Source organism: Camponotus vicinus, unplaced genomic scaffold (assembly GCF_025532165.1).
Source record: "Camponotus vicinus isolate PSW18456_S1 unplaced genomic scaffold, iyCamVici1.0 SCAF_8, whole genome shotgun sequence".
Classification (NCBI taxonomy): domain Eukaryota; kingdom Metazoa; phylum Arthropoda; class Insecta; order Hymenoptera; family Formicidae; genus Camponotus; species Camponotus vicinus.
This window is the reverse complement of record NW_028141980.1, coordinates 9,723,854-9,741,199: the sequence shown is the minus strand read 5'-3', so window position 1 is coordinate 9,741,199 and position 17,346 is coordinate 9,723,854. Positions and strand designations below refer to the sequence as shown.

Here is a 17,346-nt window from a genome sequence, read left to right as displayed (position 1 = left end):
GGAGAACGCCATTGTTGCTAACGTTGTTTAGTTCTTCTTACGCGCGATCTTACACTCTCCCTCACCCTTGTGAACTTTACAACTCGTCGACCGTAGCGAGAACGGAAAAAATTCCCCGATGCTATTATGAAATAAAAGCAGCCGCAAATTTCAATGACTATTGCGGCAAAATTCGCGGCGAAAAACTCCGAGGGAGCTTCCTGATATCGCGGTCCGCTAAAGTTGTGTACTATAAATTAGGATACGCGCTTTGTGTCGTGAAAATAAAGGCTGGGAGGGAAACGAAAATTTAACCCGGTTATATTTAAACGCGTACGCGCGCACGACAGAAACCTTCCTGCGGAAACGCTTCTATCAGCGCTCTCGCTGTGTGCAGCTGCTCTCGTTATTTTTATTTGTGCGAATTTTTATATCGTTTCTATTTTTTGTGCTTTAACTTTTCGAATATTATGAAATATATACGCTTTTATGCTTGAAAAAGTGATTTAAGTAAGCGCATAATTGGATTTATGCAAAAACTTTCAAGCTTTTTGAATCATTAAATTCATATCTAAAGATGAAATGCGAATTTAAAATAGAAATATTGTTTGACTTAATATCTTGAAGGAATATATTATAGATTTATTTTTAGCAAAAGAGGGAAGAAAACTTAACGAGTAAAATTCATCGGCTTCAAATTTGTTCTGATTCCTAAAATATGACATATTGAAAATCTATATATATTTAAAAAATTAAGAAAATCTTGGTCATATTTATACCCTGTAAATTATTTGAATAACAAATCCTATTTAAATCCTATGTATAAATTACTTTCCTTAAAAGCGCTATATATGTGCATTAATATTAAAAAATTGTTTATATTAATAAAAAATTAATATTAATAGCAAACATGTATGCTAAAAAATTCCGCGAGAATTTCACAAACATGTAATAAAGTTTACGTTGAGAACGCGCAAAATTTTTCTACACGCGCATGAGAGATTTCAGCGAGACATTTTCTCGACAATGACGACGACGACGACGACGAAGAAGAAGAAAGCTCGATAAGCCGAAATGCATTTGCTTAAGGGGTCGTAACGTTTTTAATCTCGCCGACAATAGCGGCGTCTCTATGGGGAATCGTCAACCTTAGGATAAGCGCGGTCGCCGGATGAGAGGAGTGGAGAGCTCATTTTCCATTTTCACGTCCACGCCGTTACATATACACGGCCGTTGGCTCGCTCGTGAAACGGAATATCCACGGCATAACGTTACGACGTAGTGGACTGTAGCGGCAGATACGTTTCGAGCGGCCTCGTCATGAAATTTGAGAGCGCGCGGGATTCGAGCCACAACAAACTTCGAGCACACGCGCTGATAATTCCCGAGAGATAAGTTGGATCTTGGCATATCGTCGTTTTATCGCTCGCGTAACATTGTTACGAATTAACCTCGCAGATAAATATCAACCGCCGCGAACGAGCCTAGCATGACTGACATTTCAGCTATGCGGCTAGATTACATGGATTAATGTCCTACATTTCTTTCGCTGTTGTTTTCGAGATGATGTACCATAAAATGTCGACATAATCCCAAATGTTTCTTTTATGTTAATATTGAAGAGTAAAGAGAGATAAATGAAAAAAATACAAGTAAACAATGAAATTAGATATACAAAAAAATAAAGACTAGAAAATTAGGAATATATTAAAGTTCGGTAAATACTTTTCTCTCAGCGATGTTAAATAAAAAATTATTTAAAAATATTTATTTTTTTATGTTATAAAAATGTGTAATATATTTTAATTAATCCACGTTTTCATTTTTTTGCACACATATCTACACATACGCATATGCATCCATAAAATTGTCAATCGTTAATCTCGAAAATGAAAGAAAGATCATTTCGAAAAACTGAAAATGATGGAGGAAGATGCTTCCTTTCGCTCGCAGCTCAAACGTTTGCGATTCGACTCGGCAAGTCGATTATTCGTCGTAACCTATCGATGCACCTGAGATCGAGATAGGGATTGTACGATTGTCGCCGGCGGCTTAATGAACGTTACCACTTCGACATGTAGCAAGGAGAAAGAGAGACAGAGCGGGATGACAGGTGCGGGCGGGCGGGTTAGAGTCCGCCACGCGCTGGGGAACAATAACTTGGTCATCGTGAGCTGACGTGAATACGGCCGGGGCTATTAATGTCCGATAATACGCTGTCATTGAATCGCGCGCGGACAATCAGCCCGCGGCCAGCCGTAATTTATGCATGGCATTATGGCCGACGTATGCACGAAAGAAGGGAGCCGAACGGTGCCTTTACACGCACACGTCAATGGTTCGCTAATGAAACAATACGATCGATGCATCATTGAGATTCTCTTCATCTCTTTTTTTCTTTCTCTCTCTGTGTATCTATTTTCCGTTCGCATCTTTATCTTTTCCTTCAATATTTTGCCTGTCGATATTTCTCTAGTCGTGTAAATGTCATTCAATGTCTCTTCGTCCATTGACGGCAAATTTGAGCAGTCTAGTTGGACATAATTCGGAATGTGATTATAAGGAATATTATTCCAAGCGAAAGGTGTGATAAAGAAAAATGTGACGTGCACTCGAGTAAACTATTAATATTTCTTCGAGGTACAAATGAGAGATGAATAGAAATGTTTATATAATTAAGCGGTTAAATATTAAAAACAAATGCGATTAAATTTAATCTGTAATTAAAAATTTTAAAAGTAATAAAAAATAAAAAATTGTATTTATATTATTAAATAAAAAATTGTATTATATTATTGTTCGTGCGAAAGAATTAAATTCATACATGTATGTGTATAATATATGAACGCATTGAATATATATGAGTTTTTCGACAGAAATAATCTTGAAACAATTTTTTTATTGTACTTATTTGATATTGTTTAAATGTACAAATTCAATGTATTTCTAGTTCATTATGAAGTAAAAATGTTAAATGGACTCGACGTTTCTGAAATATCATATCTTTTTTCAACAAGGAATTTTCATACGTCACTCTTAAAATACCGGGATTTGCTGATTCCCTATATAAAAGAGATTGTTTGAATATTTTTTTATCATAATTTAATTCTCTTTGATAAAATAAAATTGGACATATCAATGCTCTTTTTCATAAAAAAAACTTGATAAAGAATTAAGCGGACTCGACATTTCTGAAATATCACATCTTTTTTTTGGTATATCCATATAATATACGTCATTCCATATAATATACGTCATTTTTAATTGAGAAGTAATTGAGAAATAATATTATTTTGATGGGATTTATTTAGTCGGGATATTCGTTATATTATTTTTATTTTCGAAAAAAAAAAAAGAATAATAAACATCAATCTTGTCTCTGCACAAAATCTGTACAATTTTGTACGTATATGTAAATTTTAGTGAAATGAGAACTTTTTAAAATTAAAAATTTAAATAGCTTAAAGTTTATAAAATTTGAGAAGAAATTTATACAAGGGAAAAAAATTATATATAGACATTTCAAACATATGCTCTGTCGGAAAAATCTCTAATCACTTGTTCATTTTACCTCTTTTCATTCGCCATTTCTTCCCATTTTTACAACGCAATTTCTAGAGAGCATGTCTTGCCAATTACAATAATATAGATATATCAATACCGATCATCTCCAACTTTTTTTCTTCTCAAGTATAGATTTTAATCATACAATGTCTTTTGTCGTGATTCGACCAAGTAAGCATGACGGGCAGCTCGTTCCGCGCGTTCTTGTCACTCGCGACGATTGAAGTCGCCGTGTGTGCAGCGCAACATCAGGCTGCACACACATTCGCCAAAGTGACATTGCAGCTCTGGTTGCATCCGCTGCCGCCGCCGCCGCATCGCGTCGTGTCTAATACGTTGTTGCATCTCGCGCGTATGCCGAGAATCGTATGCATTGCGCCGCGTAATCCTCGGAAACAGCGGGTGCACCCGCCACGAAGAAACGAGAAAAAGGAACGTGAGAGAGACGAGAGACGAGAGACGAGCGTCGCATCGTTGCCTCGTGCATCTTTTATATATCACCGTCCACGCTTTTTCGCATCGCGCGTCTCGCTTAAGCTTGAATCCGCAACGAAATGCTTTGCGTTCCGTTCCGTCATTTTTCCTTCGATTTTATCTGATATTCGAACTCGTTTGTACAGGAAAAAAGCTTAATAATTATTTCTTCTCACCTTGTTACATTTTTGAATAATTTGCCGGACTTTCTAAAAATTTAATTTTACAGTATATATACATTTATTTGTTATTAAATTTACTAATTTGACTTCCAATTAGCGAAAATTAAAAAGAGTAACTTTATTATAGTTAAATTAAAAAATACAATTTTGCTAATTATTAATTAACAAAAGCGATTAATTGTCAATCTTTTAAGTTATTAAAATTTTTTCCGAAATTTTCTTTTTACAAGGTGATTAGGTGATTATATCATCCGCACATTAACATTTATCCTTAATTGTATTTCACAGTTATTAAATTAAACATGAAAGTTAATGCCAGAAGCAATAATTATGCGTATCATAGTTGTAATCGTAGTTATCAGCAATTGAATATATAAATGTGCGTGATGCAGATGCTGCATTTTGCATGAGGTGATAATTACTATCATGCTGACTTATTCATTATAAGGTCATTCATTAGGGTAATTGTTGCAATGTTCAATTAAGTTCATTGACAAGTCAACCAGTTACACCAATTACGTTTCGATGCGTTACTGTTGGGAAAATTATCGCTGATTGATAGTTCGATGCTTCAATAAATTTATTAAACTAATTGGATGTTACGATAAACATTTACATTCTTATCGACCACGTTTTATTATTATCGGACGTTGCATCATATCATACACATATTTTTTTAAACTTATTTTATTAATTTACGATAAAACGCAGATTATTTAATTTTTCCACAATAAATTGTTTCGATAATTAAATTGTAAGATATATACAAACTAATCGTGTCTATATATATATATATATATATATATATATATATCATTTATGTATGAAGAATATATTGCATACTAAATATTTTGTACAACTACGTTTAAACTAAAATATAAGAATAAAAATGCAACGTTGCACCGAAAAGAATTTCAATTCCCAATCTCTCTTTAAATTCTGTGTCTTTTTTTCTACTCCCTTATTTTATTCGTTTAAGGAAGCGTTCAAGGATTATAAGGCGAGGTTTATGCCGAAAGTGAGTTAAATGAAAATTTACGATCTGCGGAGCCAAAAAATTCTACCCGGTTCGCCGAGTTCGCACATCTTCTCTTCGTTGTTGTAAATGACATTACTGCACGTGTGTACATATGTGTGTGTGTGTATGTATGTGTGTGTATGTATGTATGTGTATATGTGCATGTGTATATATATATATATATATCCCCGCGAACTCTTAATTCCTTTCTCCACTTTATGAGAACGAACGGACACACTTCGCTCGTTCGTTTTGTGAGCTTTCGCCGGAAACGACTTTAAAGAAACAGTACTGAGCGATTCTTCAAATCGATTCTCTTTTTTCCACTTTTCACAAGCTTACTTGCATTTTTTCTGCCTTTTTTCTATGTATAATGTGAAAAAGTTGGTAGTTTACAATAAGAATTTATACTTTAATGAATTTGGAATTGATTCTGTTTTTTTACAAATTTAAATCGCGAATTTTTTGCTTGTTTATTATAATGTCTTAAAATTTTTAATCTTACATGCCTTGAGAGTTAAATATGTTACGAAAAAATTTATTAAAAATAAATTTCTAGAAAATTATTGTAGATTTTATTCTATTATTTTGAAATTTTTATTCCGCGAAAATTTTAATATTAATATTAATAATAATAATATTTAAATAAAGTATTAAATAAAATAAAGTATTAAATAAAGTATCTTTTTTAAAAAAGTATAATTTTATCTTTATTAATGTTTATTATGTGTATTACAAATGTTTTGTTCAAATTGCGAAAATTTTGTAACATCATAATTGATCGATTAAATTTTTTATAAGGTAAAAATAATAATTTTATAATTCTTACAATTCATACATGTATTTAATTCGCAAAATATTTTAATATCAAATATTTATGTAACACGAATAGAGAAAGAGAAAACGAAAGAATAATAAATTTATTATCAATTCCAAAGTGATTATTTTCAAGTTCATTAAATACTATCGTGCATTTTCGCAATTTCTTGAAATTGCAGATAAAGTTTTATCTTGCCGTGATAAAAACGAATAAAGCAAAAGCTGAGAAAGGAACATTTTAGCAGAAGAGAAAATAGTGTCGAAAGGGGAATGTTGTTTAGAATCAGGGAGCTTTTTCTATAGTCTTTCTCTCTCTCGAAGATGGGTTCTTCGTATTGGACGATCGTTTCCGCTGCTTTCCGTCGCCATCCCCGTCATCGTGGTACATCTCAAGACCAAGTTTTAAATGACCAAGTTTCGCCGAGGCAGACCGATGCATATTTACGCGGGTGTCCGTCGTAAACTCGCGAACGAGATTACCGGATAAAAAGCAATATCGAGCGCGCGCGATCGCGCGCTAACCGGACTTGCCGGAGAGTACAAAGTTACCCCGCGGTGGTTTCCGCTAACAACGTTAGTTTATCGACGGTAGCCGTGTGTGCAGGACACAGTAAGTGCCTTCTCGTTCTCGCGAGAAAGCGAAGAGTCGCTTACCTATCTACTTACGACGGAAAAATGGGAGCGTGAAAAATACAGGCGATGCACGCGGGATAGATTTATCGACCGGCAAAGATATGGGACTCGCGCCATTTAAATGGTAATGGAAACGCGGTTTGTACATAATGTCGAGCAGGACAGAGATCATAAATTTTAAATAGAGTCAGGCATACAAGGTGTATATCCCATATTGAAAGCATCAGCTGATAATTCAACTATAAATGATATGACAAATTCCTAAATTTTAGAAAACTAAAATAGTTTCGAAAGCAAAAAAAGATTTAAGTATAAAATTAAAAAGATGTAAAAGTATAACATGTAAAAATACGAAAAAAATATAAAAATGATTAAGTAAATATATCGATTCTTTATAATTAAAAATTTATAATTAAATATTTTGGCAAGTTATTTCGCAGAAGATATTGGAACAATTTTGGAATTTTTTTTTATTTTCATTATTCGCAAAGCTGCGATAATTAATTATAGAACCCTTTCACACATAGATGATAATTTATAGCAAATTCTATTATCTCTCTGACAAAGTTTATCACAGGTATCGGTGACAGGTGGATGGATTTAAGCGACGGGCCATAGGAACATAAAGCTAAAAATCGCTTTTTGCAAATTTACATCGCGCACAAATTGCAGCGATGCGCTAGCGTTAACGCTAATAACATTAACGGTCCAGCGAGATTAACAGTTATTAAGAAACGTGAGAAAACGTGTTCAAATGGTACATGCTGCACTGCACGCGCTCGTGTCGGATATCTTAATAGGCTGAATATGAATACGGCCTTACCGGTAAATCCCGTCGTCTCGTCCCGAAGCGAACGGATAAAAAGCGAATCTTTCAAATGGGCGCACGTACGGCTTGCATATTTCACCACGAAGTATGCACATGCACATTCACATGCATGCTGCATCCTTTTCATTCTCAAGCCGCACAATGAAAACTTGCGTCTACTTGAGTCGACTGAAAAATCAGTCTGCCAGCGAAACGAGAAAAAAAACCTTGCCTTTTGCGACAGCTCGCGTGTAATTAGAATCTTTCGGGGGTAATATCGGTGCAATATTACACGACATTGTGTTAACAACGGAAATCTCGAAGGAAATCTCCATCAACGACGGCGAGGTATAGCTTTCGTCGAGAGCTTGCACGGCTGAATGCAACGAACTATAATTTCCGGTAATATTCGAGATTGTATTCGAGGTCGAATCTTTCCGCCGGAAATTTCGATCCGGATGCAACTTGCATGGAGCTGAAGATAATTAATTTTATATGATGTTTGTAAATCGTTGCGTTTTGTGTGTCTGTGGTGTATAATATCCGATAAGAGAAGAGATGTATATACGCGAAATTTATACTAGAAATTAAAATTTTAAGTAAATATAAAACATTGCGCGCATATTGACTCGATAAATAAATATATATCCCTCGGAAATACACATTTCCTCTCGTAATATATTAATATTTAATGAATTTTCATCAAACATCGCATAATAAATTGTATTTATCGATAATTGTAGAGAGGTAATTACTCGTCGATGAAATCATTCTTAATGAAGTGTCATCAACAATTTTGTAACAAGCTTAAAAACTAAGCGCTTAAAGTGTCGCGACTACACGTGCGCGGGAAGCTAAAATAATGCTCGACTAAATTCCAAGCCGTGCGCTTTACGTTCGCTATGAATAAATAATTCGGGAATTTCCGCGCGCGACGACATATCCCGAGAGAGATTTCACTTTATCGCGGCAGAAGAAACAAAAGAGAATAAGAGAGAGAGAGAGAGAGAGAGAGAGAGAGAGAGAGAAAGAGAGAGAGAGAGAAAGAGAGAGCGAGAAAAAGCTTTTCTCGTTCCGCAAAATCTCGCGTATATTTTCCACCCGTAAAACTAGCTACTTCATCTCGGTGACATGAACATACGAATGCATGGACACGTATAGTATGACAAACCTCAGCATATCATTCGACGAGGGTGACGAAAAGACGCAATTTGCGAAAGTGCTTATATTTTGCGAGCTATTACGCCGCTTCTTTTACTCTATTGTTATAGGAATTTGAACAACCTCACCGATCGCTTGCACAGAGTAATATGATTATAACGTGTGTATTATTTCAACTGTAATAACATTGCATGATCCGATCAAGATAAATCAAATTGAAACAGTGATAAAAAATAAAAATATGATTACTGAATCGTATAAAGTACATTATTGTTTTATTGAAATTTAATTAAACGAAATAATATCTTTAATACGCGTAGTTATACTAAATTTAGAGTTGTTGTAATAACATCCATAAAGATATCTTTATTTTATTATCATTTCAGGAAATGCAATTATAATACAAATTGCAATGTATTAACATCAACAAAATAATCGAATTAAAACCGATTTTAATCGAGAACGATGAGTCAAAGAGAGAAAGCGCGTGCATCCCGATATCGCGCAAATTACTATGTAAACATTTATTTTACGCGGTTGAACCGAATATGTAGAATCGCAATCGAGAAGAAGCACGTAAAAAAATCTTTTGTGCAACGTATCCGTCTTGAAAGTTGCGCGAAAACGAAAAGCACTGCGTATGCATATAATCCGCGAAGATAAGGTCGCTTTCGCCGCCAGAAAATATATATATATATATATATATATTTCCACCGTGACACGTGGAAAATTCCCGCGAGTATTAAAATATTTTATCTGGCGACCGCGTGCAAAAGTGCCGGAGAGATTCCTGCTCGAGCAGCTCCTGACGACGTTCCTCGCTTGCTTCGAGAGAGTAGCTTTCTAAAAGCTCGACTCAGGGAATCTTGTTGAAAATTATGTCCAATATTATATCTCCATTCCTTTTTCTTAAATTCCTACTACAATTTAAGCTTGACATTTGAATATAAATGAAAAATTTTGATTTTTTCCCTCGACGTGTAAACTGTAATATATTTGATCACGTCAAGATTGAACAGAGTTTTTCGATTCCTATAATCAAAATATATGCAATATCGTCGATTGACATACCATTTTTCAGAACTGCCTGTTGCGAAGTTCGTTACGAATGCAATCGACAGGTACGTACCTCCTTTCGACGACTTATAATATGCAAGAGAGACAGAGCGTTACCGGGAAAGATTAAAAGTCACGCACGACGGACGGCGACTTGAAGCACGGCGGATGTCGATATCGACAAGCATTAATGTCAAGCGCAAAGTCGAGGTCGTTGCGCGCGACAAAACACCTTTTCTCTCACTCTCTCTCTTCTTTCGTTTGCGCTGTCGTCGATCGGGAGATGGGTCGTTAATCGGAGAAATGTCGATAGCTGTTTATAACTTGCAGCGGCATTTCCGTAAGCGTGTCAATGGCACGTCAGAAGGACATAGTATATTATAAGATAATCGACTGCCAGCCTTTCTACAGTGTCTCGATGCCGCGCGTTGACGTTTAAATTGCACCTGAATTTCGCGTCGCGAATCGCACACGAATATCGGGAGTATCATTGTCGCGAAAATTCATCAATCCATAAAACTTTAATCCCGTGGAAATGTAAAGTTCCGTATGCTTTATGTTTATTTCTATAAGCGCTAAAAATATTTATTTCCCGGAATTGCCACGGCTAATAATGTAGCTGTTTACAGCTTGGAATTAAAATTTTCAATTAAAAGAGAAATTTAATTTAAATTCAACTTCATACATTTAATATTAATATTTGGAATGTAATATCTCTCGTAAAATGTTTGAGCATCAGACTTCTATTCGAAAAATTATTTCGGAGCACAACAAATATTTACAAACGATAAATTTGTGAACTTTCAAGCTCTCGTTATTACAGCAATTGCCATCAAGGCAGGCAAGAAATTCTTTTTTAATCCGAACAAAAGTAAAGGAAAAGCACCTAATTATCGACGATAAAACGTCATAGTGCGAATGGAAGAGGAAAGCGGAGCAGACCAATAAGATTGGTCCAGATTGGCCAAGATTGGTCGTCGGGAATAGTTGAACGGACACAAAAGTGCATTGTGGACTCTCGTTAACACTGGCGAGAGAAGATGGAGAGCCATTAGTCGGCAGTAATTGGCCGTCCCGTTTCGTTGCCTTTCTGTTTCCATTCACCCAATATTTTCCGACGCGTCGCTGCGGCAAACATAATATCCGCGTGGGCCTCGAAAGAGGATAAAGTACTTACCCCGGTTTGCGGCATGGCCGGCTGGATTAATCGTCGCGCGTGTTTGAACGTAGCAACATGGATGCAATGGCAGGGAAGACGACGTCGCAGTAAACCCCGGGTGATTTGCAGGTTTTGCATCGGAGCGCGGCGCGGATTGTTTTAATCCGCTACGCGAGTGGGAAGACACAGTCTTGAAAACCGCACCGCGTTGCACGACAGGGACGATCATCGCCGTGACATATCGCCGGCTTATTCATTTGCATATTACAACTAGCCTCCTACGGTTGTAATCGCGGTAAACATAATGGCGCGCCTGCAAAACGCAACAAAGTACACAGGGTTATAAATTATTTAGCTAAACTTGATGTACGCGATAAAAGAGATAGACTGTGTAAGCACGAGTGGATATATATATGGAGAGAGAGAGAAAGGGAGAAATTATATGAATTTAATTGTTTAAATGTTTTTCATTATATTATAATTATTTAATTATTTATACATAAACTTATGAAGCTTAATCCTCTTGTCTCTCTTTCTCCAAGCGCGACATTTCAAAACACAACTTCTTCAAATGATATATTATGCAGTTAAATAAAAAATATTAACGTTTAACATTAATTCATGTAATTCTCCGTTTCGCTTTACATGGATTTAAAACGATATTGAAACATGCATTTTATCAGAAAATCTATAAATAAAGGTTGCCTCGAGAGATTTATCAATTCGAATATTTAACGTACAATAATTAGCGAAATATTAATTAACGCAGTATGATACATACCTAAATTAATGACCTTTTCGCGTCATGTTAGAATATCGATTCCCGCGTAAAGTAACGTGACGTAGCGTGACGTAACGCCTTCTTCCCTGCAAAGGATGCACAGAGGTGAATTAATATTTTTCACATAGTCTTCGTTTCTCTTTATAAAGATTTGAAACTTTATATATGTATGAAAGTACGCAATTTACCAAAAAAAGCTATATGCAATATAATAGTTACCTCGAGAAGTTGTTTGCATTAATTTGAATATGCAACTGTCTCGACGTATACTTGATGTAACAATTGACGAAAACAAAATGCAGTGCGATGCGCATTCAAATTATGTCCTTGCATTATGTTGATGTAAGAATATCGAATTCTGCGTAAAGTAGCGTGACGTAACACCTTCTCCCCTGCAAGAATGCACGGAGGCAAATTAGTAATTTTCACGTAATCTTTCGTTTCTCTGTATGTGATTAAAACGATATAAAAGCACACCATTTGCTACAAAGATCTTTATATAATAGTTACCTCGAGAAGTTTAATTCGCATTAATTCGAATATGCAATTGTTTCGACGTACAGTTGACGTGCAACGATCGGTGAAAATAATTAATACAACGCGATGTGTACTTAAAGTACGTCCTTGCGCCATCTTGGCGTAACAATATCGAATTCCACGTAAAGTAGCGTGACGTAACGTGACGTAACGCCTTCTCCCCTACAAGAATGCGCGGAGACAAATTAATTTTCACGTCATTTTTCGTTTCTCGATATGATTAAAACGACATGAAAGCGCGCTATTTGCTAAAAAGATCTTTATAATAATTACCTTGAGAAGTTTAGTTCGCGTTAATTCAAATGCAATTGCTTCGACGTACAATTGACGTGTAACGATCGGCGAAAATAATTCGGAAAGCGCGTACTTGAAACACGTCCTTGCGCCATGTTGGCGTAAGAATATCTAATCTCGCGTGAAGTTGCGTGACGTCGTGTGACGTTGCGCCTTCTCCCCGCGGAGGGGGGCAAAATAGTTCCCGAAGTCCTTTTCTTCTTCGTCGCGGTTTTCGCGTCTCTCCCGGATTTTATTCGGTAAAAATGAATAATGTGCGTGAATTGAATGCGAGGAAGTGTCGACTCGAGTATCGCATGAATGTCACAAGGCGTCAACATCGAAAGCGAGTATCGCGAACGTACTGAATTGTTGGTGAGCTCTGAAATATTCCGCAGCAAGTATTTTTACTTTTTTGACGCCGTACCATTGTGTCTCGTATTCTCGAACTTTCCATATATTATAAATAACATATCATTGTGTATTATTATACGTATTATGTACGCACGGTTAAAGTTGTTATTATCGCGACGAGTCACCGAAGGATCAAACGCGTAAACATGTGTTACCGAGTTTATAACCTTCAGTAGGGATGAGGGAACGAGCACGTATGGTCGCCATATTAGTTGTACTACGAGACATTCCTGTAGTATCTTTCCGTTTTCGCATAATTTTTACGCGTGAATTAATATCGGGAGTGCCGAATATATTAATATTATCAGTTAGGTATAACGAGAGTGTCGAATGATCTATATGATATAAATATGTATAAATCGCGCGTACGCAAATGTCGGGAGTGTTGTGTAATTGCGTGCCATTATATATGTGCTGCAACCATATAAAATCGCGAGTGTCGAAACCAGTGTACCTAAGGATTATTATTCTTCGTAGTCATCCCAGGTTATCGAGCAATACGTCGTATAGATTTTCGAGAGATCTCCGCATCGTATTAAGATTATGGTAAAATTTATATTAATATAAATATCTCTCTCTCTTTTTCTCTCTGATAATAATTTTTATCTATAAATCAGAAATATTTTAAATGTTTATGTTATTATATTATAATAATATAATAAAATTATTATATTATAATAATTAATTATAATTATGTAATGTGTCTTACTTTTTATATATTATGATTAATATAATATTTAATTATTTAGTATAATTGATTTTTAAATATTATAATCAAACGATATTTATGTGCATTTTTTACATACACATTTTCAAAGGTATATATTGTGCGATAAAAAAATATAAAATCCGCCAAATATTGATTTATAATAATACAGAAAATATCTTCCGGAAAGTTTTATTTTATTTTACACGATAATGCCATTATTACATTTACGAATAAAACGTTCTCAAATACTTTTACAGATATTTCGCGAATACATTGTAAATCTGATATAATATATAACTTGTGTTTTGTCAATACTTATATATACGAGATCTTTCGAACCATTCCATTATTTTTTCTCCAATTTCACACGTGTCATTGTAATTTTTCGCATGTTAAAATAGAAAACGAATATCAAAAAAGGAACGACGCTGAGACATTTTTACATACACTGAGAAAAAAATAATGAATTAACGTCAGCGTAATTGAAATTTATCTTATTAACTCAACAAGATTATTAATCAAATCAATACACCATGTACACCTGATTTGATTAATAATGTTGTTGAATTAATAAAATAAATTCCAATTACACTGATGTTGATTCAACATTATTTTTTTCTCAGTGTATGCGGTTGTTATAAAGTCATTGTTATAATTCACGTTCGACGTCATTCTTGGATCTCGAAATAAGGCAATTACCATGCTTCGTGTTCTCCGAAAAGGAACAGCGTACGCCGCAATCGATATGAAACGACGAGGACTTATTGATCAAACTGCCTTTAACCAAGACGCTTGACTGATTTCACTCGACGATCTGATCGCGGGGTATCTGTCGGGTCGAATCAGCGGCGCATAAAAGTTCCCAGTCCCTCGCTCGGTCTCTCAGTTCTGTCGCGGTCGCCGATAAACGATGAAAGTTCCGGCAGGATGCAGTTTCCAGTCAGTCAGGCGAATCCGAGGCGGCGTTGGCGATCCCGCGAATTGGCCACAGGTTCCCATGCCATTACTTTACTTTACTTTACCCTTACTTTTGCCTTCCTCCAAAGAGCTAGACATGACTCGCAAAGGCTGTTTCTTTGCAGAAAAAAATTTATCTTATCGCGCGTACTCATAGTCTGGCTGAACATATTTATTTTGATCCAAGATGCTACGTAAAAAAGTTAATTTTGTAAATTCGCAAAAATGCACGTATCATATCGTAAGTAATTTTGTAATATAAATATAATATATGTATAAAAATAAGAAAGAGAGAGAGAGAAAGATTTAATTTCTGTTTTCAAATTTCTGAAAAATTTTAAGAAAAGAAAATAATTTCTCTTATATAAATATAACATACAATTTTTGTAATATAAAAAAATTAATAAAATAGAAGAATATACTTTTATAATAATAATTACTATAATTTACACAAACATATTTAATTATTTATAAATTAATATATTATAAAACGCAGCTAAATTATAATATCAAAGATACAATTATTATTGCAATTAATTACTATTTAATGTTAAAATATTATTAATTACTTCATATTATCTTTACCATTGCTTTACATGAAAGGAAAATAGTAATGCTCGAGAAATAAAAAATTGTAAAATTGGTTTCTGATTTCTTATTAAAGACTCCACTGCATGTGGAGAGCAGCATATCTCTCTTCAAAGCGCGATACTTGCGTCGGATATAATATTAACATTTTATTAAACGTCTCGTCTCTCCGATCTACCGTCGTCGGTGAGTTAAAGCGGCCGATTTGCATAGTCATGCTACATTATAAGCTCGGAAAGCCGCACCCGGCAACCCATTCGTCGCTTTGCTCGTCGTTTCGCGTTGCTGGCCTGCTGCTAGCTCGTATCTACACTTGGAGTACTCGTATTACAATACCATTCACAACTAGCGCGTGACTTATTACTCCAAGCCGAGAAGTCATTTCGAAGTTTAACTGCTCCACCTATCCGGCAACTGTCATGATGGCAGCTTCGAGTACGCGATTAGGGCTGCTATGTATCGAGACAATCTCTGCATCAACGATATCGGTACAAAGTCTACGTTACTTTATTAGAGTTGAAACATTCCTATAAAGTAGTTTCAAAATCCAGCATATCATTTGATTTGAATTTTAACTAGTTTTTAACTTTACAAGTGATTCAAAATTAATATAATTATGTTATTATAATACGTATAATAATACTTGATTATACGTGCTATAAATTTTGCCAAGTTAAGCAGAGTCTCGTTGAATCTAAGAAATCTTATATAACGTTTCACGGTAATACGTAATCGATACTGATAACGAGGTTAGCAGAGAATTATCGATGAATAGCGAAAAGCATCATTGCTAAGGTATCGGAGCGTCCGAAGCTAAAGTATCAATGCGTCACCAATATCGGAATACCGTTAACGTCTTTAAATAGGATAATTTCCACGATGAGCTTCCGACGAAAGTCTCGATGGAAGCTTTGCCCTTTGCCATCGTTGTTGAGAGGGCGTTTTTTCAAGCGTGAATTTAATTGAGCTTCCTATCGAGCGGCCAGATGGGCTTTTAAACGGCAAGATCCACCGTCTTCCTGGTACATAAATCCTGCGGCGATCCTCTTCCACGTCAGGCCATAACCCTGAATGCGTTCTCGCGAACGCGAGACACGCTTCGCTACCGCTTCGAGTGAGCACAGGTGGTGTTATGCCCTGCAACGGTTCCTCCGCGAACTTGGCGCGCGCGTCCGCATCCGGAAATTGCTTGTCCGAGGCTGTCGACATTCGCGAACTCGAATCCAACGACACCCCTTGAGTATGACGGATATTCGTGTTCGGTAGCCCGTAAACAACAAGTCCAGTTTACGATGTATTAATTGTGTTGTATTGGACCTTTTGATCGAGGATTAAAAAGATTTAAAGTTAAAAGAAACATAATTATTTTTATTTAAAAATATATATAGTAAATATAGAAATCTTTTATCTTTTCCAAAGTATTTTTCTAATTTTATTATTAAAATTGTAAATAGTAATATAAATATGTGAGAGAAAGATTTATATAAAAATTATACAATTATATCTTGCATTTTATATGAATTTGTAAAACAGCATCATATGTAAGAAATATTAATGCTTTACTTTATATGTGCGAGCTTAAAATAATACAAATAAAATTAAAGTTAATTTTGAAAAATTCTCAAAAATGTCTGAAATGTAACTGTCTTGAATTTATTATATATCATCAGCTTTATTTTTTATATTCTATTTTATATTCTTTTTATATTCTATTTAATATACTTATCTTTCCTTTTTTTACATGATTAAAAAGGTAATAAATTTTATTCTTTTACTCCTTTTTAATGATTTATATAACAATTAATTCATAATCTCTTAATATTCATTGAACAATGATAGAATATATGAGATCAATAGAATAATATCCATTATCTGAGATTTATAAGAATAAATCATGAATCTTGAGAAATTAGTTTAATGATTTGCAGCCATTAAAAATTGATACTCTTAGTATTTTTTCTCATTATCTCTCTATAAAAATTGTCGCTTTACTATAACCATCTTGAACAAAGAGGTGGATTAAAAGGATCGAAATGCGGAATCCCGCGGAAAATCTATTATCGAGTTTTCGAACGATTTTCTCTCTAGCCCTTTAAAAAGCTAGGTGCCAGTAGCAACCTCCCAACAATCAATTACCGTTTCAATCGTCGTCGTTCCGCAATCTGAAACGGATCCAGATCTGCAGCACTCCGTCATTAACTTCCTCTCCGCGCTGAATAAAAGTTCTTTGTTTC

At 35.1% G+C, this 17,346-nt stretch overlaps 1 protein-coding gene across 3 annotated transcripts in view; it reads left to right on the top strand.

Annotated features, from left to right (window-relative positions):
• Positions 1–17,346, top strand: part of Twin (CCR4-NOT transcription complex subunit 6-like twin) — a 484,682-nt gene that overhangs the window by 208,370 nt on the left and 258,966 nt on the right. The window contains exon 1 of one of the 3 annotated variants that reach the window (XM_083107020.1): positions 13,178–13,404. The exons of the other annotated variants lie outside the window; for them this stretch is intronic. The gene's annotated coding sequence lies outside the window, so the exon portion shown is untranslated. Of the gene's footprint in view, positions 1–13,177; positions 13,405–17,346 lie in introns of those variants that run through there. 3 annotated transcript variants of the gene reach the window in all.